This window comes from Littorina saxatilis, linkage group LG1, assembly GCF_037325665.1.
Source record: "Littorina saxatilis isolate snail1 linkage group LG1, US_GU_Lsax_2.0, whole genome shotgun sequence".
NCBI classification, from domain to species: domain Eukaryota; kingdom Metazoa; phylum Mollusca; class Gastropoda; order Littorinimorpha; family Littorinidae; genus Littorina; species Littorina saxatilis.
Window position 1 is genome coordinate 91921843 of NC_090245.1, and position 21359 is coordinate 91943201.

The 21359-nt window shown below is 44.8% G+C and overlaps 1 long non-coding RNA gene across 1 annotated transcript; it reads left to right on the plus strand.

The window, feature by feature from the left end:
- Positions 1–17789: 17789 nt before the first annotated feature.
- LOC138945577 (uncharacterized) lies at positions 17790–20823 on the plus strand. The gene is made up of 3 exons (XR_011449038.1): positions 17790–18867; positions 19239–19419; positions 20551–20823. It is a non-coding gene; the product is annotated as an uncharacterized lncRNA (long non-coding RNA).
- The last annotated feature ends 536 nt before the right edge of the window (positions 20824–21359 follow it).

The following is a 21359-nucleotide window of genomic DNA, read 5'->3' on the forward strand; positions in this document are numbered from 1 at the left end:
AAATGGTATCCCTACTCTTTGCGGAGCCCCCTCGCCGATAAAACCACCAGAGGTGGCCAGCAGTTAGAGAAGTTTAATAGGAGGTGGTTTGCCTACCCCGAGGGTTGATTAGGGTTTAATGCTTAGATTAGTGCTAGACAAATGGTGTGGGGTGGGTGGAGGAGTTAGCTCGACTGGTGAGGCGGGAGAGATGAGAGCTGATTTACAAAAATATAAAAAGCTTTAACAACTAGACTCAGATAGCTACCTGTTGGTTTTATGTAGGTGTTATAAACATCGCAAGTACATTTTACACCGAACACGTTCTACAGTCAGTCATACATAATGTTAGGTTAGAGACTGATCACGTCTGAGTATTGGTTGTCCACAGAGACACAAGACCTCACATGCTAGAACATGTTGGTTGGTCAGCACTAAAAATAGAAACGGTTGTTCTACGTACAAGGTTTTGATAGGTACACCAGATAAGATAGGTATTATTTTGTTTTTGATATTTATTTTCTTCGTTGTTGCGGTGTTTAATTTTTTTAATTTTGTTGTTGATAGACTATGTAAGAGGTAGGGTTATATGTGTGATGGGAATAAAATGTAAGTGCAAACACACACACACACACATGCGCGCGCGTTTACACAAGTACTTCCAAACAAGAAGGTAAAAAAGTCAGACGTAAAGAGTAACAAAACAATACATAAAACTGCTCACGGTAGCATTCAAGAGTTATACAGACACATAGTTATTAACTTTTCCAATATGATCATTTTATTATAAAAGTGACAGCAGTCTTTTGAATATTAAAAATATTAAAAAATTAACATTTTGCATACACATACATTAAACAAACAAAAAAAATCCAAATCATGATTGTCAATTTAAAGGAACGAGGTGGTCCCCGGATTAGTTGTCAACTTCATAACCACTTCTTGGTGTCACAGGAAGAGGATTTACGGTTGTGACAGGACAGTAAGCTGGACATGTGGAATACAGGGGTCGCTGCAGCTGCTGAGGGTATTCCTCGCTTTGTGTCGAAGCCGTGGCTGTGGTTGATGGTGTTGAACAGTAGTAGTCTGACGGCGGACACTCTGTGTGATTTTTCGGATGTTTTTCCTCCTGCTTCTCCTCTGTGGGTGACAGAGAAGATACCTGTTGGTGGAAGTCTTCTTTGAGTTTTTTCTGCACTCTAAGCAGTTTCTGAAACTTTTTCAAGTCCAGGGTGACTCCTCTTTGGGTGGGGACAACACGCCCACCTTTGGTGCGGGTAGGAACAGCATAGTGGCGAATATGGATTTTTACAGCCCCTCTCCACGTTTTTACTGAGGCAAAAAGGCTTCCACCTAGCGGGTAGCGTGTAGCCGGCTGTGGTGGCTGCTTCATGGTCCCTGAAGGCATGGTCGACTCCGCAAAAATCCTCTGTAGTGGTCTTTTTACATCCGTCCTGTCTTATATACACACTCGCGGTTCATGTACATCTTGATTATTCTGGTTTCAACGGGTCCACACTGGGTTAGCCTAAGGTCACGTGGGATGGTATGCCGTTTTTCACTCTGTTGCATCACTCACAGAGCAGTTGTTCAGTCACATGAGTGATAACCCTTTTTCGAAACGCTGTCGTTTCTGTCCACTTCCACACAACAACCCGCAAACACCACCAGGAGACCCCGTCTGGATGTGTCTTGGGTAATGCTACATTCCAACGACTAAGAATTTTGTCTCGATTTAGGTGTTCCCAGATTTTATCTGCGACGGTTCTAATGGCGTCAACAGTCCATCGTGTTGAATAGTCTTTTTCTTCTCTCTTTTTTTCTTCAAGGCGTTTGCAAACATCTCGTTTTAACTCACTAACAAACATCAAGAACAAACTGTTTCGCAGGTGATCTTTAACTTTGAGAATACCAGCCTCCAATTCTTCCAACATCTGCTCTAAAGAGGGACTGGCCGTCTCCATCATGACTTTTTTTTGTTTTGTGTACCTCTCTTTTCTTACTGGCACTCTTCTAACCCTCTCTCTACTTTGGTGGGTACGAGATGAAAGTGGTGGTGATGATTCCGCCCCTTCTTCTTATATAGACACATACACACACACAAGACACACCCAATAAAAGGAATAAAACCGTTTACAGACCTAAAATAAAAAGACGAAGCACACGACCTCAGTTTCTTCTTAGCTGTTGGACCAAAAACCATACTCTTCGATCATTACCCCAAAGTCTGTTGGGGGAAAACACACGAAGCGTTCGAAATAAACTGGCGCCGCGGCTTTTCATCAAAACATAGTACAATACATACAAACCACAGGCTGAACTCGTCAAGTCTTGCAAAAGCCGTGGGTTGTACACGTGGGCTGAACTGTGTTTCAGCATAAAGTTTTCAATAGCGGGGTGCACGGGTGGTAAACCAAAACTATCGAAATATTCCGCTTGTCCAAGTCCATCAAACCAGACACACACCCAGTGTTCCCCCGGTCCTGTACTGCGATCTGTATTAATGACAAAAGCACTTGGACGTCGCGTGTTCACCTGTCGTGGGAGTCTGTCTCTAGGAAACACACCTCGAAACACACGTCGGGTATGAATGTCTCTCCCCAACACTCGGCTAATGTCTTTGCTGTTCATAGTGCAAAATCAGTCAGGACCTGGCGAGAGCGATCAATCTCGATCATGCTGTCCATTTCACCATACACAATCACCATCACAGGCACTGGAAGGGCTTCGTTGAACTTTAGCTCCAGACGCAGGGCACCGCTTTTCACCAGTTCAAACTGATCTCCATCCAGAAGACTAGGACTCAGGTCAAAACTGTAGATAGCATACCCCAGCTCAAAATCACGCAGTTCCATGTAAGATCCTGCATCGCTGTTGGCGAGACCCGTAGACGTCATGAGACTGAAGAAAGATCTCACATACTGGTGTTGTTCAAAGTTCGGTGTCAGGGGTTTGCCGGGAATCTGTTTTCCGTCTAGGTACAGGCTGAGAAAGGACAATCCTTGTGTCTTGAAGTGGTAGGGATTGCGTGAGGCTTGACCGTTGAAAGCAGCGCTGTCCACCAATCCAATCACCAGGCGGTTGGGTGTCTGACTCAGAAACAAGTTGTCCTGCACAGCACTGTGGTTGCCTGTGGGAATGGAGAAAGTCTTCACAACGACCCTTTTCAAAGGATACTTGGCCGTACCTTTTTCCAGCGCTTTGGCGTGAGCGAGGCTCACTGCGGGGTTTAACTTGATTTTGCGAACAAATAGGGAAGCATGTGTGATGACAGTGCGGAAACCCTGAAAGGGGTCAGGAGACATCAGGTGGAAGATGTTTTTGGAGGGAATGAGTCTGATCTTTACGTCCACGCCGTTCATCATGTAGCGTTCCTGGTGCATGATGTCAGCATGAAGTCGCCCCATCATGTCTGCCTCTCTGCTCCGCATGGTTTGCTCACGACGTACCTTCAAACCCCAGTTGTCATCCCCTTCTGTTTCATCCAGATGGTTGGAACTATCTCGGTAATACATGGCACTGGTGAGGTGACTTTTCTTGGCTTCTCGTCCATAGTTGAGGGTGGCTTCAAGGTAGGCACGGTAGGGGTAGGTGTTCTCTGAATTGGTCACCAAAGTATCATTGAGACTGATATCCACCTGGGAGAACAGGCTATGCAGCCAGTAGTTGACAGGAGCCACATGGGAGTCAGCATCCAAGTTTGATCCGTCTGCTTTGGTGATTTTAGCTCGCACATGGAGATACGTGTTGCTTAGATCCAGGTACTCGGATGTGGCACCACTGATGGTAAACTCAATAGGTGCTCCTGGGGCCAGAGTAGCCAGCGGATGATACTCTACAAACATTCCCTCCTGCACAGCTGTCTGTGTTGGGGGTACAGAAAACAAATCTAGGCCAGTATGTACACTTTCACATGACTGAGGGTGGGCAAGGGCCATGATGCTTATCCAAAAATATCGGCTGCTGTCGCCCTCCTTCTCTTCTTCTTCTGCCTCCCAGTCTGACCTTGGCGGTGTGGTGTAGATGATTTTATACGTTTCCTTGCAGGTTCTCCAGGTGGCGCGGCTGTTGTGCCTGTCACTCGACCCACGGCTTGGTGAAACAAGCGCTTCCCTGCATTGCTAGCTCTCTGCTGGAGTGACGACTTAACACTACGCCCAGACAGTACATCCTGAGCCACCTGCATACCTGTCCTAGCCCCCTCTTTCAGCAGAGCTTTTCCACCACTTCTCAAAAGAGGCACAAGGGCTCGACCAATACCCCCTAAGAGATTGCCAATGCCATGACCTCTGTAGTTTCTTCCTCCTACAAACACGGGGAGACCGTGGCCGACCTGGTTGCAGTAATAATCTTCATAGAGTTTTCCACTACCCTGGAAAGGGGTTAGACGAACCATCTTCTACAAATGGTCGGTGCGTCTACGACGAAAATGAAGCGTTACCACCGTCTTCCCTTGCTCAAATGCGATAGGTTTTCCCGTGTCCGTTGTTAAAAGCATTTCCACCGTGTTGAACTGACAACGAGTCAGTGGGATGTAATGAGGTTTTTCAAATATATGATGAACGACTTCTTCAGTCTTCTTTTTAATTGGCACCGTCCGCAACAATGGGACTAATGTGTCTCCGACCACTCTTTCGCGCACCAAATCACAGTACACGTATATTGCGTGAAAATCTTGATGTAAATCCATCATAGCCTTTCCGTCAAAGTGACCAGGGCCTGTGATGGTTTGTTGGGTGACATCTGTTTTCAAAATTCTCATCAACTCGGGGCTCATCCACAGCGAGATATTTTTGAGTAATTTAACACGTACTTTTTTTGCTGCTTTGGTGTAATAAAACCTTGCATAGTCAGTAAGACTTGCATCAACCAAGAGCTGGTTTAGTGAGTCTATAAAAAAAGCAGGTGAATCATACAACCCTTCTGGTAAAACTAGAGTATCACACAAAACAGCAACACCTATTGGGGTACAAATTCGAAACTGACACGTGTCTTTTTCCACATTCACATACGAGTTGTTAAACTGAATCTCAGCCAACCCACACTCGTAGTCGGTGCTTAGGTCAATTGTTTGAGGTAGTTTTGTGTAGTAGTGACTCGCGTTGTTGTCAGGGTAGTGCTGCAAGGAACTGTTGCTGGGGAGTGTCAGGTAGAACATGATGAACGAAGACGTTGTTACTGCACCAAGGGTGGCTCAATGGAAGGATTAGGAAGCACGTAGCCGAGACAACTTCCCAGTAGGGCCACCCACAAGTTATCCGGTCCGCGACCGGTTGTCAGATTGAACAGAGACACTCCAATCACCACATAAATAAGCAGCATCTGGCAAAGGAAGACAATCTCGCTCCGAGGGACACGACGTCCAAATACACGCCACAGCTTGGATGTTCTTGGTCGCTTAACAACACTGTCTGGTTCATCCAGAGGCGTATTAATCTTCTGAGTTTCCTCCATCAGAACCACTGAAGCTAGTCCGTGTAGTGGGTCAGTGCCGTCTGGGGAATCCAAGAATTGAATGACGGATCATAACCGAGCCATTTGACTAAATACTCTTTCTGTTTGCCTTTTCCAGGGCGTTGTTCCAAAACAGCTTCAATGCGGTATATTTCTTTCTCCCCCACTTTCTGCAGTTCCTGTTCATAAAAAGTCCCCAACAGTTCTTCTCCGTGATCATCTTTCAGCACATAGGTCACGGGTGTGGTTGTCTTGACTTGACTGATGGTAAAGAGTTCCTCTGTCCAAGAAGGCATATAACCTTTTTTAAAGACTCTTCTCGTCTTGCTGATTCGCACACGGTCTCCTATATTCAGTTTAGGTGGTTTGGAGAGAGTTGGACCACCATACAACCGTTGCCACACTTCCTCCTGATTAGCGATGGTTACGTCAGCAGGAGCTTTCTTAATACTACGGTGGTAGGAATGATTGTAACCACGCACCAGCTTAGCCAAGACTTCCACATACCTCACTGAACTTGTTCTGGTGAAATACCGCCACAGTTTGTCTTTCAAGGTACGGTTGAAGCGCTCCGCCATTGAGGCTTTAATGTCATCATTTTCTGTCACAAAAAAGTGTACCTTTGTTTTGTCCAAAAAATCCTGGAACACCTTGTTTTTAAATTCGCTACCCTTATCTGTTTGTAGTCTCAGGGGTTGACGACCTCGGACAAAAATGCTTTTGAAGGCTGTCACCAGAGAGGGCCCTGTTTTGTCCTTCAAAGGCACCACCCAAGCGTGTTTGCTCAGCACATCAATACATGTGAGTAGGTAGGTAAACCCGTCATTGTCTTTTTTTAGCGCTCTCACATCAATCAAATCTGCTTGCCACTGGTGATCTATGCCACCCACGATAATACGACGACGAGTAAACTTTCGCCGCACAGGTTTGTGTAGTGTATAGGTGTCTTGAAATGTCAACCACTTTTCAACTTGTTTTTGTTCTTGTCCGGTAGTTCTTCTCAAAGCCTCCACTCCACCCAAACTTCCAGGGAGTTGACTTCCATAATATCGACGTCGCAGCTTCTCAGCGACTTTTTTCTTTTCCACTGGCATTCTGCTCAAGAATAAGATAGCCACGTCGTCTTCTTGGGGGGTGGAGAAGGAAATGATACTCTTTCTGCAGAAGGAGATGCTGAGGAAGGACTCACAATTCTTCTTCTTCTTCTTTTTGTCCTGGTGGATGGTCTTCCTCTATCACCCCCCTCGCTGTGCATCCACTCCCATCGCCCTGTGTGACCAATGAGTTCACGAGGGATATTAACCGCTTTTAAACCTCTTGCAAACACTTCCCACCCTTGAGGATCAGGTGCATTTTTACGGTAACGAAGAGCATCATTCACCAGATCAGCCATGTTGGTTCCTGCTACTGTCTGTCCCTGGTACACGAGCTGTCCTTGTTCATTCCACTTGATGTCAGAGCTGTCCTTGGTTATAGCCAAAAGCAACTGAGCCTTCTTCTTCAAGGTTTTCGGGACACTCTCCAACACTCGTTTTTCTACCCTAGATAGGTCCTGAGCTTTCTCGACCTCATTTAGTTCTGTCAAAGGTTGTTTTGAGGGTTGTGCTATCTCCACTCTTCCAAGAGGTTTGTTTTTATATTCTTCAACACGCTTAAGAAACCGCCACAAGACTTGTTGGTAGGAGTCTGCTTTTTCATGTTTGTCCACATCCTTCTCATCTAAAATACCCCGCATCACTTGATCCATGTCCTTCAAACTTTGTGAGGTGGCATCAGGTACTGGAGGTCCACCTGCAGAGTCCCGCAAAGAAGCCAACACACGTGGTTCAATCAAAATCATCTTTTTGGTATGCTCCATCGCATCAGAGACCCAGGGTCCCGAGCAAACCAGATACAATGCCTAGCACAGGGTTCAAAAGAGCCTGAAGAAAACCGCCTTTCTGTAGGATTTGCTTTCGATGTTTGACAGATGTTGTTTTTTTGGTTAAGACCCGTAGGTTCTGTTTGTGTCGAGACAACCGTTTCTTCTGTGCGGGCGTCAGCTGCACATGGCCTTTTAAGATGTTCAGGGAGCACTCACACAACGCCTGGATCAAATCTGGAGAAGCTCCTTTCAATACGGCCTTAATCACGGCAGGCTTAGCCCCACACAACATCCGCAACATGGGTACATTTCTCTTCAGGCGTGCAGACATGGTTATTTTTGAAGGTACACCACGGGGTGCTCTGGCGGGAAAAGTTTTGTCCTCAGACGAAGATGATCGGGTGTCGCTTGTCGCAAGTCAAACAGCAAATAACCGTGAGGTATAGAAGTCGCATCTTTAAATGCCTCTTGGACATACTTTAGCTTCCCAGGGTACATCTGCTTGGCCAGATGGGTGATCTGTGAAGCATCTCGTGGGTTTTTAAACACCACCAGGTAGTGACTGTTCAAACTGATCGTCCTCTGCTCTTTGTTTTTTCCAAACAGGTTCTGTACAATATACATTACACTCAGATTCCGATGATGACTTTCTTTGGTGAATAGTTGTGTGACCTTGTCGTTTGTCTCACTCATCAAATCATCAATGATGACCAGTCGCCTTTTGACCCCTGTCCACTGTTCCACGTCGGGTAAACCCTCCACAAACGTCACATGTCTCATCTCATTGTAACCAGACTGCCACGCCCCATAACACCAAATCAATTCCTCTGGAGGGGGTGTCATCATAGCTTGTAAGTGATTCAAATATTGTTTGACAAAATGAGTCTTCCCACTCCCTGTGGGACCGGCAATCACACAGGTAAAAGGATGTTTCCACCTTGGATCCATTTTCACATACTAAACTAAGATCCTATCCTTATCTTTATTTATTAATTCAAAACAAACACACACACACACAAAAAAAACACAAAAAAACATCTACTTTAAATTTTATATTCAAAACTAACTAGTTATGTTAGTCTTTTTTTCTACCATCCAATACACACACACACACACTCACACACACACACATACACTGTCACACACACACACACACCACACACTCATTCACACACACACACACTTTCTCTGCGCTTCGCGGAGCCCTCTCTCTTTAATAGCTATGTAGTTTGGTGCCCTGTCAGGGGGGTGTCAGAGTAAGGCAATTAAACGGTATCCCTGCGCTTCGCGGAGCCCCGTCTCCGGTAAACCTCCAGAGGGGTCATCGGGTGCTTACGCCTGAGTTATTGCACCACAGAGACGCAAGACCTAAACATGTTAGAACTTGTTGATTGGTCAGCACCTAAAAATAGAAACGCGTAGTTAGAATACGGCGGTGATGCGGGCAAAGAGGGGTATAAATAAGCTTCTTCTGGGGCTAACTCTTGAGTGTCTCTTCGACTTTACAAGTGGGTGGTGGTGAACAAAAACAACTATGGCGACCAACAGCAGCAGCAGCAGTGACGCTAACACAACGCCACAACCGGCCTCAACAGATTTGGTAAGTTGATTTTGTTTTTATATCTTGTAAAGATAAAAAAAATAAAGTAGCGTGTTACTTTTTTCTCAGACATAGCTTTTTAGAAAAATAAATGTTTTTTATGTAAGATTTTTTTGATATTGTTTTTTTTGTAGCTCAGACATAGTTCTTTTTTTTATTGCAGCGTAACCAATGCCCGCACTGTGAACAGGTTTTTACACAAAACTACAACCTTAACGTTCATGTTAACGAAGCCCATAACAAAGCCAGACCTTTTCTCTGTGCTATGTGCGGCAAGTCGTTTAGCAGAAAACACGGCCTTGCTCGTCATGAAAACTCAAACAAAAACTGTCAAGATGCAGCGAGTCGGACACCTCCACCACCAGTGCCGACAGGCGGACAGAAAAGAAAAAGTTCGCCTTCACAGGATGCCCCTCCCCCCAAAAAGGGATTAAACAAACGAAGTCTAGAAAAAGAAAAAATCAAAAAGTTACCTTTTGAAGAAAGACAAATGTACGAAAAGCATTGGAATTCTGTTAAAACTCATAAGCGGCCTGGTAAACTTCAGTCAACCTATACCATTCTCTGGAACCCTTGTTCTGATTTCCCTGATTGGGACGAGTCGCTTCTTGATCTGTTCCATGAACAAAACAAGCGCTTCAAAATCAATTTTTCTCACTCTTTTCTTCTCAAAAACAAAGAGTCGGGTGACTTGTCTTTCTTTCATGCCTCAGTCAATAACCACTCTGTCTTACAACGACCGCGCCTGATCAACTCAAAGCAGGACTTTCTTTCTTTTCTCGGTGAAATCAGTGACCATGACATTCTAGAACAAGTTAGACTCGAACGCCCAAACTCTCGGTATTCTGTTCACAGCATCATGTCTTCCAGTTTCTATGTCACGCCTCTGCCTGACTTTCCTATCGGTTGTGCCTGTGGTAGTCTACCTGACTACATCACAAACACACAGTTCTTGCACAAGTTGCAAAAAGACGAGAATCATCATTTTCCTTATACTGACGGTCTGTGTCTCTTTCGCTGTCTTGCTTTGTACAAAGGAGCCTCGCGTCATTCTTTACAAAAACCCACAAAAACCTTGTTCAAACAGTGGGCCGGACATTCTCCCCCTGTCCACTTTCCGGGGGTCACTTTGTTTCAACTTGAGTCGATTGAATCTGAGTTTAATGTGAACATAGATGTGTTTGAGTTTGATGAGAACCAAACACCTGTCTGTCTCGTTCCTCTGCGTCGTAGCGCTTACAAACATTCTGGCGTTATGCGTCTCTTGCGTTACAAAGACCATTTCATGTACATTTTAGACATTGATAAACTCGGTCATGCGTTGGCTTGTTCCAAATGCGGGAAACTCTGGTCGTCTTTGTTTAAAATGAATCGACATGAGCAGACTTGTCAGGGTGAGGGCTCAAAGGAAACATTCAAAGGCGGGGTTTACTCACCACCCCAAAACATTTTTCAACAGCTACAAAACCACGGTGTTCAGGTAGCTACAGATTTTGTTTTTCCCTACAGAGCGACTTTTGATTTTGAGGTGTTTTTTGACACAGATAACCTGCCACAGACAAAATCAGTTGAGTCAAACTGTACACAGTATACAGCAAAACATATTCCTCTTTCTGTTTCTGTATGCAGTAATGTTCCCCATTTCACAGAACCAACCTGTTTTGTGAGTAAAGGTGACTCTCAAGAACTAGTGGATAGCATGGTTAACTACCTAGAACGTATCTCTGAAGCCTCCTGCGCTCTTCTTTGTGAAGAATTTAAAGATGTGTTTGATCAGTTGACTGAGATCGAAGAGACACAACAACACGAGACAGATAGCCTCAACATCCCCGTAGAAAGACTCAGACAGAAATTATATGAGTATTTACAAGAACTGCCTGTCGTAGGTTTCAATTCTTCTCGCTACGATCTGAATGTGATCAAACCTTTTCTCATTGAAAAGTTTGTCAAAGACAAAACAGCCCATAACGATCTTCCAAAAGACGAAAGTCAAACAGACCCTGTTTTTGAACCAGATGGTTTTGATACCGTGGGTGAAGAAGAAGAAGAAGAGGAAGAAGAAGAAGAAGACAAAGAAGTCAAAACAGAGGGAAAAAAGAAGGCCCCTAAAAGACCCCCTTTCAAGTTTGTTGTTAAACGAAACAATCAGTATATGTGTCTTTGTACAGACAAACTTCGGTTTCTCGACATCAACAATTTTCTTGCGCCAGGTTTTAGTTATTCCAAGTACCTCAAGGCGTTCGGTGTCGAAGAGGAAAAGGGTTTTTTCTGCTATGAATACGTTACTAGTCTAAGTACACTAGATGAAAGAGAACTCCCACCCCATGCAGCTTTTTTTAGTAAGCTCAAAAACTCAAATATTTCTGATACAGAGTACGCTTTTTGTCAGCGTGTGTGGACTGAAAACAAAATGATGACTTTGAAGGATTTTTTGGTGTGGTACAACAACCTAGACACAGGGCCGTTTCTGGTTGCTTTGCAACATCAGATTAGTATGTACGCTAGTCTGCGAGTTGATTTGCTGAAAGACGGTATTTCTGTCCCCGGTGTGACACTGAAGTATCTGTTTGACACGTTGTCTTCAGATACCTACTTTTCACTTTTTAACGAAAAACAAAAAGACGTTCACGCACTTTTGCGAAAGAACATTGTCGGAGGTCCGTCTATTGTCTTTCACAGATACCACGAAAAAGACAAAACATACATTCGTGGTAATCAGGACAAACCGGTACAGTCTGTTCAGGGATTTGATGCAAATGCGCTGTATTTAGCTGCACTCATGAAAGACATGCCCACAGAGCACCCTGTCATTCGTAGAAAAGAAAACGCTTTTAAAGCGGAAAAAACAGATCCCTACGGTCAGCTAGCTCGGGAATGGTTGGAGTGGGTCATGGCATCAAAACAGAGCCATCTCCAACATAAGTTTAACGCGAAAGAGAAGGCCCTTGGTCGAAAAAAGATTAGAGTTGATGGTTGGGATGCCACAAATCAAATTTGCTATCAGTTTCACGGATGTTTGTTCCACGGTCATGACTGTTCTGTGACCGCCGGTAAAACGACTAACCCTGTCACCGGAAAAACACTAGTTGAACTCAGAGAGCATACAAGCAACATCACCAAATACCTACGTGAGGATGTGGGTGTGACTGTCGTCGAAAAATGGGAGTGTGAATGGCACGCAGACAAAAAACAAAACACCTCCATTCAGGCTTTTCTACAAGATCGTTTTCCGACACTTAAACCCTTCCGCCATCCTTCTACCATCACAGATCAAACTGTCTTAGACGCGGTGCAAAACAAAACTTTGTTCGGGTTGGTACAGTGTGATATTTATGTACCTGATCATCTAAAAGAACATTTCAGTGAAATGCAGCCTATTTTCAAAAATGAGTCTGTCAGCCGAGAACAGATCGGGGATTTTATGAAAGACTACGCTGAAAAACACAAGCTCTTATCCCAACCACGCCGTACACTTGTAGGGAGTTACCACGGTGAACAAATTCTGCTAGCTACACCCCTCTTGTTTTGGTACATGCAGCACGGGTTGCTTGTTAAAAACATCACGCTGATCGTAGAGTATCAACCCAAAACCTGTTTCCGTCAGTTTGGTGACAGCGTTTCAAACGCAAGACGAGCAGGAGACCAAGACCCATCAAAAGCTATCTTAGCTGAAACTTTCAAACTGCTCGGTAACTCAGCCTACGGGAAAACCTTAACTAACGTGGCCAACCATCGTGATATTCATTACGTTTTGTCTGATGAGGCCTCAAAACTGATCAACAATGGTCGTTTTCAAAAACTAACAGAAGTAACAGATTCTGTCACTGAAGTAGAGATGGCTAAAAAAAAAATCAACTGGTCACTCCCCTCTCAGATTGGTTACTTTGTTTACCAGTACGCTAAACTACGCATGTTGGAGTTTCATTTTGATTTTCTAGATAAGTTTGTGTCCAGAGCCGACTACCAGCTTTTGGAAATGGATACAGATTCTCTATACATGGCGCTTAGCGCTTCAACGTTAGAAGAGGTGGTTCGTCCTGAACTACGAGAGCAGTTTTACCAAGTGTATAACCAATGGTTCCCTGCACAAGCCTGTGACCAACACGAGACAGCCTTCCAAAACACCCGTTTAGCTAACGCCCCATGGGACGCGACTCTCTGTCAGGCCTGTACAGCGCGTGTCCACTATGACAAACGAACACCCGGTCTCTTTAAAACCGAATACCACGGAAACGCGTTTATTGGTTTGTGTTCTAAAACCTACTTTTGTGAGGGAGACAGTGGGAGTAAATTTAGTTCAAAAGGCTTAAACAAAAACCAAAACAAACTGACAAAAGAGTCTTACCAACAGGTGCTTCTAACGCAAGAAAGTGGTGGTGGTACAAACACTGGTTTCAAGACAGACGGAAAGTCTATGTTCACGTATTCCCAAACCAGAAAGTCACTCTCGTTTTTCTACATCAAGCGTGTGATCGCTTCTGATGGGGTTTCAACCCTACCTACACCCGTCTAACGGGTCTCTTTCTTTTTTGACTGTGATACCCCTCTAATGGGTCTCTTTCTTTTTTGACTGTGATACCGCCGCCTGTGATATGGTTAACATTCCAATGCCAAACAACTTTGTCGTTTTTGTAAATAAATTTGATAAGACATGTTTTGCTTCTGTAAATAATGCTCGTATTGTTTAATCCCAAAAACCCCCAATGTGGCTTTGACATACCATGTCAAAACGGTCCCAAGCCCGTGAAAACACAGAGGGAGGGTCAATTACTGTCAGTACTCCAACTGCGATAAGCACCAATAAAAAAAAAGCAGTAATTGACCCTATGGGGGCAATTACTGCAGGGGAGCAGTAATCCTGTCATTACCCCACCTGGAGTGGTCATTAGTACCGAGCAACAGGTACAGGCACATGAAATCACATGACAAAATATAAAACGCAATAAACCGTTTATCCGAAATATCTCCTTATCACTACTTAAACACAGGCACCTTAACCTATAACTTTATGCTGGTCCCTACCCTTGCGCATTGCGCATTGCGCAAACAAATGAGGGCTGGTTTATACCTCTTTCCTACTACTTATACGCTCTTGCTGCCGGTAAAAATGCAGTGAGTTCAGTTTCATTCTGTTAGTTCGACAGCTTGACTAAATGTTGTAATTTCGCCTAACGCGACTTGTTTGTTCTTATCGAAATTTATATTCATCACACCGATATAAATAGCGTTTTGAATTTGGCCGATACGAGTCTTTGTTTCACGTGTGTCTACTCGGCAAGTGCTTGCTACATGTATGATGACACAGAGTCCGGGCGCTGCATATAACTCAAGCAGAAGCCGGTCTCAACCCTTCCTATAATATATTCATGGAAATGCACTAGTCAGTCACAGTCGTAAGTGGACAATGAGTGCACTTCAACAGTTCTTGAAGCGTCGAGGGCTGACTCCAGTTGCCCTTCTTCCTTCCACACCGGCAATGACGACACAAAGTGCTTACGTCACGTACTCAAAGAGACTACTTCCGGTCATGAAGGACCCGGCGGCAGGGAACCAGCGACTGGTAGTGTTGTCAAAGCAAGAGGACGTATCTTTAGATTGTTGTGTCACGGGTCAATGGCCGTTTCCTATGAACATTACTGGTGTGTTAGATTTCGTGACCAGGCCCAGCCCATAAGTGGCGGATTCATTACTTGTAAGTAAAAGTGAAATCAGTCTAAGTCCAAATCCTAAAGTTGCCCGACCGAGCAATTTCAGCCAAGTATTTCATTACGACATCGTTGCATTTATGATGGAATATTCGGTTCAGTTAGCCCACTTTCTCTTCTTTGTCCCTCTCAATCTCCAACCCACCCCCCCCCCCCCCCTTCCCTTTCCCCTCTATTGTTTCTTGCCTTTTTCGATCGCCTGGAAAGGAAAACGCACCCGATCCCGAGCGACGTTCTTTGCGTATCACTCAGCAGAGAACCGTCTCGCCGGCTTCTACTGGCAACACGTGTGCTTTCAAACCTGACGGCGGAAGGCATGGCCCTCTCCTAAATGGCACATTCTTCAAGTGCCTGTAGAAGCGAATAAATTTCCGTCAGACTTGAGAGCTGGAGAAAGAAAGAGACAGGGTGTAGCGGTGAGCCACGGAGGCTGAGTACACACAAGAGAACGGCTCCGGCCATGCCTGAGGTTCCCATTCCCGCGCCAGGTTTGTTTCTTCTGCAGCGTCACACGCCGCTCTTCGCCGCTTTCCTGATAGCTCTGGAATGTCGGTCTGAGGAAATTAGACAGGGGCCAAATGTTACAGCGCTTTCTATTGGCTGACACTCTCAACCAATTAGCGATAAGCATTTTTTAAGGGGGTTTGATGAAGATCAGTGAATTTGTGTACGCAGATGCACACACTGAAGAATGAAGAAGAACTGCAAGTGAGGAGAATAAAGAGAGAGAGAGAGGAGGGAGGGGGCTCATCTTCTGCAAGGAGGGTTTTGTAGCTCAGCAGGGCATGTGGGAGGCGGGAAAATACGATGATTGTATACTAACACAGTGTGTGTTGTGTTTGCCAAGATACACTCAGGCGCCAGCCACACGCCCATCTTAGCCGAAGAGAGAGATGGAGTTTTCACGGCCTTTCATCAACCTGAAGAGGGCCATTCAGGGTCAAAAAAAGAGAGAGAGAGAGAGAAGGGGGGGGGGGGGGTCTGGAAAACCTTTATCCAGGTCACATCCTGTGTCTGAACACCCCCTCCGACCACCGACCAACCCGCCCTCCCCACGATGATAAGTATTGTTTTACACCATCACGGCGAAACCATTGGGGCATTTTCCCGCCATCTCACCTCCCGTCCAGTTTATTCTCACTCCCACAACTTCCATTTGCCCAATAGTATTATATTTGTATATGTATACAGTTTCTCTACCATCTGCATCCTCCAGTTGTGTGACCGGCCTCCCTTCCACCTCTCTCGACACTCTCGGCATAGTTTCAGTTTCTTCCTTTTCCCCTTTTCTCTCACAGCCTTTTTGCCTTGTTATCGCCGAGATCTACACAAGTGGGCAGCAACGCGATCTCAGTGACACGACCCGAGGTCTTGGAAGTAGTTCCAGACCACTTCACTTCCACTCCAGGAGACCGCTCCGGCCCTTCTCCGCGCCCATTCCCATTTATCTCTGCCTGGCTGCGTTGGTCGTGTTCTGTGTCTATGTGTGTGTGTGTGTCTCTCTCTCTCTCTCTCTCTCTCTCTCTCTCTCTCTCTCTCTCTCTCTCTCTCTCTCTCTCTCTCTCTTAGAATAGTCCCTCTCTGGGCGAGGGCTGGTTGAAAAGAAGCTCGTTTATATTGCTTATGCCACAACCCTCGTAAAATAAAATTTGATTTGATTTGATTTGATTTGATCTCTCTCTCTCTCTCTCTCTCTCTCTCTCTCTCTCTCTCTCTCTCTCTCTCTCTCTCACTCTATCTATCTATCTTTCTCTCCCTCTCTTTGAGTCTAACTTACACTCTGTGCGTCAGTTTTTGTTTCAAAGAGCTCGTGATCAGTGCAGCCACATCAGTTTCTGGGGAAAATTCAGGTGCAGGGCTTGAAACAGCAAAAGACACTTTCAAGTCAGCATTATTCCCCAAACATAAGCGTGCGTGTGTGTGTGTGTGTGTGAGAGAGAGAGAGAGAGAGAGAGAGAGAGAGAGAGAGAGAGAGAGAGAGAGAGAGAGAGGGAGAGAGAGAGAGAGAGATCGGTTTCTTCCCTTTTGCTTTGCTTGTCGAAAGTCATTCTCTTGTTACGGGAATCCCATTCGAAGCCTTGAAAGGTGTGTTCGGTGGGAAATGTGACCACAGTGGAGAAACTTGATTTTGAAGCAGAGGATACAAATCGTTTGTGATTATGTTTTTCATATCATTTTCTCATCATCCTCTGTCATGATTCCCTACCCCAACCTCAATTCGTTGTTGCCCCCCCCCCCCCCCCCCCCCTCCCAGTCAACTAGCACACACCATTGACTCACCTTCGTACACTTTCACTTCCGGTAGCTTACTTCCCCTTGCTTCCCCAAAACTCTCAATGCAGGCTGAAGTGTCAAACGCTGCAAAGAGTGGAGGAGAGCTGTTTTTGTGACTGCTCTACCGTTGAGGTATTCGCGGGGGTAGCAATCATGTGCTTCACCGATATCTTCAAGTCTGAATGCTGGGCCAGATGCCAAACTGCAGGCTGACAGGTTAAAATGTTTAGTTGTTTTAGAATGATTGATGCGCGCGGCAGAGTTGGTGTAGTTTGAGCTCTGGTGTTTGTGGATTCAGCTCTATACGTCTCTGTTGACATCTGTTGTGAGCGTTGCCTTCATCTTACCAATATACGTACCTGTGGTTCTTTCATTTTTTTCTTCATTTGTTCTGGTGTTTCAATAGTTTACTATATTCGCAACACTCTCTCTCTGTATATCTCTATGGTTGCCAAGTTGGTTTTTTATTTTCCTCTGGGAGGAATGAGATGCAACCAGCAAATAGGACGTGAATAAACAAACTATGCCCCTTCGAAATGAATGACCTCGTATATATTATACTAGATGATTACCCGCTTCGCCGCGAAGAAGTAGAGCCGAATACCCCGGCTTCGCCGGGTACCCGGCTTTGCCGGGAAGAAGTAGAGGAATACCCGGCTTCGCCGGGATGAAAGCGTTGTGGACAGTGACCTTCTAAAAATAGTAACGGGAATATCCGGCTTCGCCGGGATGAAAGCGTTGTGGACAGTGACCTTCTAAAAATAGTAACGGGAATATGAATTGACGCCACACGAAGGAAGGGAGATAAACGCAAAATACTGGAGAAGATAAGGAAGTGTTACTGGGAATGGATCTGGGAAGATGAACAGAAAAACCAAAATCGGTTCAGCGCTGCGCGCTGAGAGCACGTGTTGAAAATTCTCATCGACCAGGGGCCGGTTTCATATACCGCTCTTATCCTAACTTAGGAGCTCTTAAGGGGTCAAGATGGGGTTAAGAGCAAAGTTAAGATAGGTGCGTTTCACGGACCGCTCTTTGGCCAAAGAGCGCTCCTATGTCGCTCTTATCTTAGGACAGCCCCCCCCCAGCCCTAAGTTAGGTAAGAGCAGACAGAAGCGCCCCCAACTTGCAAGGGAGATAATTTTAATCCTAAAAATGGCGGCCGTAAATGAGACTGTGAGTCGACTCGACTCGTGCATCATTTTGCGATATAACATGCGCCATCAACACATTTTCGTCACCGCACGGATCCGCGGAATGCCCAAGACGATAAGGAGAGTGCCGCACGCTTTCATTTGTCAAAGCATGGACTCCTCTTTGAAATATGTTGACAAGAGTGTGGACGGTATGCAGTTTAGCACTTACAAGCACCCGCGAAGACTATGATTGCACCGTTTTCTGCGTGATTGATGTCTGTCAGTCCATGCACGGCGACATATTCTACATCAGCAAGGAAACGAGTCTTCGCTGCATCCACCGAATGTATATTCTGCCTTGCACGACGAGTGTGAACCCGACAGGAAGCGGCTAACCACACGTACTCGTGAGCAATTCCAGATAGCTTGTACTTGTAGTGCACTTTTTCGGCGTGTTTGTGGTGCTGTTTACACACATTTTCGAACAACAGTCTATCAGTCAGTCAACGAAACAAAACAGCACGAGTATAATATCAACAAGGAAGGATGCCACGCCGTGACGGCTTCTACAGGCATTGAAGTAGTTGGTGACGAACATCTTTGGACCGTGTGTCGTGTTGTTCTATGGCCAGGGTGTGAAAAGGGTACCATGATTTTAAATGAGAGTTGGGTGTGTCCTGCAATCCAAGCACCTCTGGGCTTGTTCATATACGGTGACATTGGCTACATCTTGACACCCTGAATACTCAGTCACACCCTATATCTACAGCAGTGCTCCAAGCAGGTTAACTCAACACGTGAACTAGACACGTCAGCAAGACACGTCAGCATTGTTTCCTGTCATGATGAAAAAAGGTAATGTTTGGAATAGATCTAAAGCATAATTGATCAAATGTTCCTTTCAAGGCATGCTACTTTTCAGATTGTGTTTGGGAATGTTGTTGCAGAAAATGTCAAGGTTATAAAACAGCTTGCATGAGAGAGAAAACATTAGAGCAGAAAAGGCATGTTTGAAACTTAAATGGGTTGTTATTGTTAATCAGCACCATATTATATACTGACTGTGCTCGTTGTAAGTTTGACTTGGTAGCTGTGCTGACAGTGTTGTCTTAGTATCATCTGCACTGCAGATCTGTGCAGCGTATTCACCTGGTAATTGTAAATGCATACAAGCAAACACTGAAACATTCAGCAAACGCTCATAATTTTCTTTCTTGTATCACCAGAGAATAAACTTCATCACCGTCTGCATCGTCTGGCACCACCATGCTCTCCTCCAGTGTCATCTTCTACCCGTGGACACTAACATACAGTTACCAAAGCAAGGGCAGAGACAATGAGGAATGCCAATGAAAGCATAAGTCTTAGTGAACGTGGTGTGCAAGAAAAGACTGGACATCATTTCAGGTAAATATGTTATGCTTGTAATATGATACTCATTCAGTCATTGACAATTCTGTAGAACATTTGGAAAACTAAAGAAGAGGCGTTCTGGGATCACATAGTACTAACTTGTGTAATAGTAGTAGTATGCATACACATTGAAAGAGATGTGTCAAAACGTATTGTTCTCACACACAGTGACACACACAAAAACTGGACAGTGAGTAAGAAGAATGCTGTTTCAGTGTTTGACTTCTTTTTTAAACTTTTATCTGAAACTTTGACTTTAAATTTTACTACTCCTTGATATCAACAAAACTGATTCTTAAGTGACAATAACTAGTAATTTACTAGTACTAAAAACATGTATTTACGCTGTTATTGTTAACGTGGGGGGGGGGGGGGGGGGGGGGCATAGATTGTGAGGAGAATAGAACATGCTCTAGGGGATTTCAAGAAATTGTGCTAATTTGTAATTCAGTTGGTTTGTTCCATTTCCTGAATTGTTAGCCTTGTCTGATTCATTTTAAAGGACTGAGTCATTTCTGATATACAGAGCTTTCTTTTACTTGTTTAACCCCTCTAAATTAACGCAAGACCTCATGTTTTTTACTGCTGAAGCGATTGACACCTGCATCAGCAGTAATGGCAGAACACAACTTTTAGTACAAAAGTTAACCAAAGAAGACACCCTGTTCTGGACAGATAATTGATGTTCTTCTTCACGTATGTAAACGTTGCCAAAGCGCTTTGAGCTGTGAAGAAGCGCTATATAAATGTTCTATTTTCATTATTATTATTATTGTGTCTATCCTGAACTTGAGTCGATTTTTAAGTGGTACTTTGTGTTTTTTCGGGTCAATTTTTGGGGCATCCTTTTTTGAGCAGCGGAAGAGTGTGCCACATTTCCAAGTGAAGTGCCTTTAATGGCGTAGAAAGTTTGAACAAAATGATTCGGGAGTGATTTTTTTTTAAAGTACACAATTTGTACAGATAAAATGGTTTGCTAAGTGTAGTATGAATAAGAGCAAGTTTTAGAATTACTCACTGTCTTCTCTTTTTCTTGTAAGATTATGTGGTGAAACTGCTCTGTTGCTAACATTTAATACAAGAAACCTTCTGCTCTTATGACTATGTTGCTGTTCCTTGTTCAAGGACCTCTACCCACACACTGATGCTGACACTCATTGAGGGGCCAACTACCAACACTGATTGTGATACTCGCTGAGGGGTCGACTACCAACACTGAGGCTGACGCTCGCTGAGGGGCCAACTACCAACACTGATGGTGATACTCGCTGAGGGGTCGACTACCAACACTGATGGTGATACTCGCTGAGGGGTCAACTACCAACACTGAGGCTGACACTCGCTGAGGGGCCAACTACCAACACTGATGCTGACACAACACTGATGCTGACACTCGCTGAGGGGTCGATAAGGCTGACACTCGCCGAGGGGCCAACTACCAACGCTGATGCTGACACTCGCAGAGGGGCCAACTACCAACACTGACCCTGATACTCTCTGAGGGGCCAACTACCAACACTGATACTGACGCTTGCTCAGGGGCCAACTACCAACACTGATGCTGACGCTTGCTCAGGGGCCAACTACCAACACTGATGTTGACGCTTGCTCAGGGGCCAACTACCAACACTGATGTTGACGCTTGCTCAGGGGCCAACTACCAACACTGATGTTGACGCTTGCTCAGGGGCCAACTACGAACACTGATGCTGACGCTTGCTCAGGGGCCAACTACCAACACTGTATGTAGTGGCCACTGTGTAACCTCCCTTGCACAAAACAACAAATTTTATATTTAAAATGGTTAAAGGAATTTTTTAAGCATTTACATTAATTATGCCAGGAACAGTCTGCAGACACAGAAGTATACAGTGGTTTTGTCAATATTAGTTAGCAGTTAAAACATGTCCAACGTTCATATTCTATTTCTATAC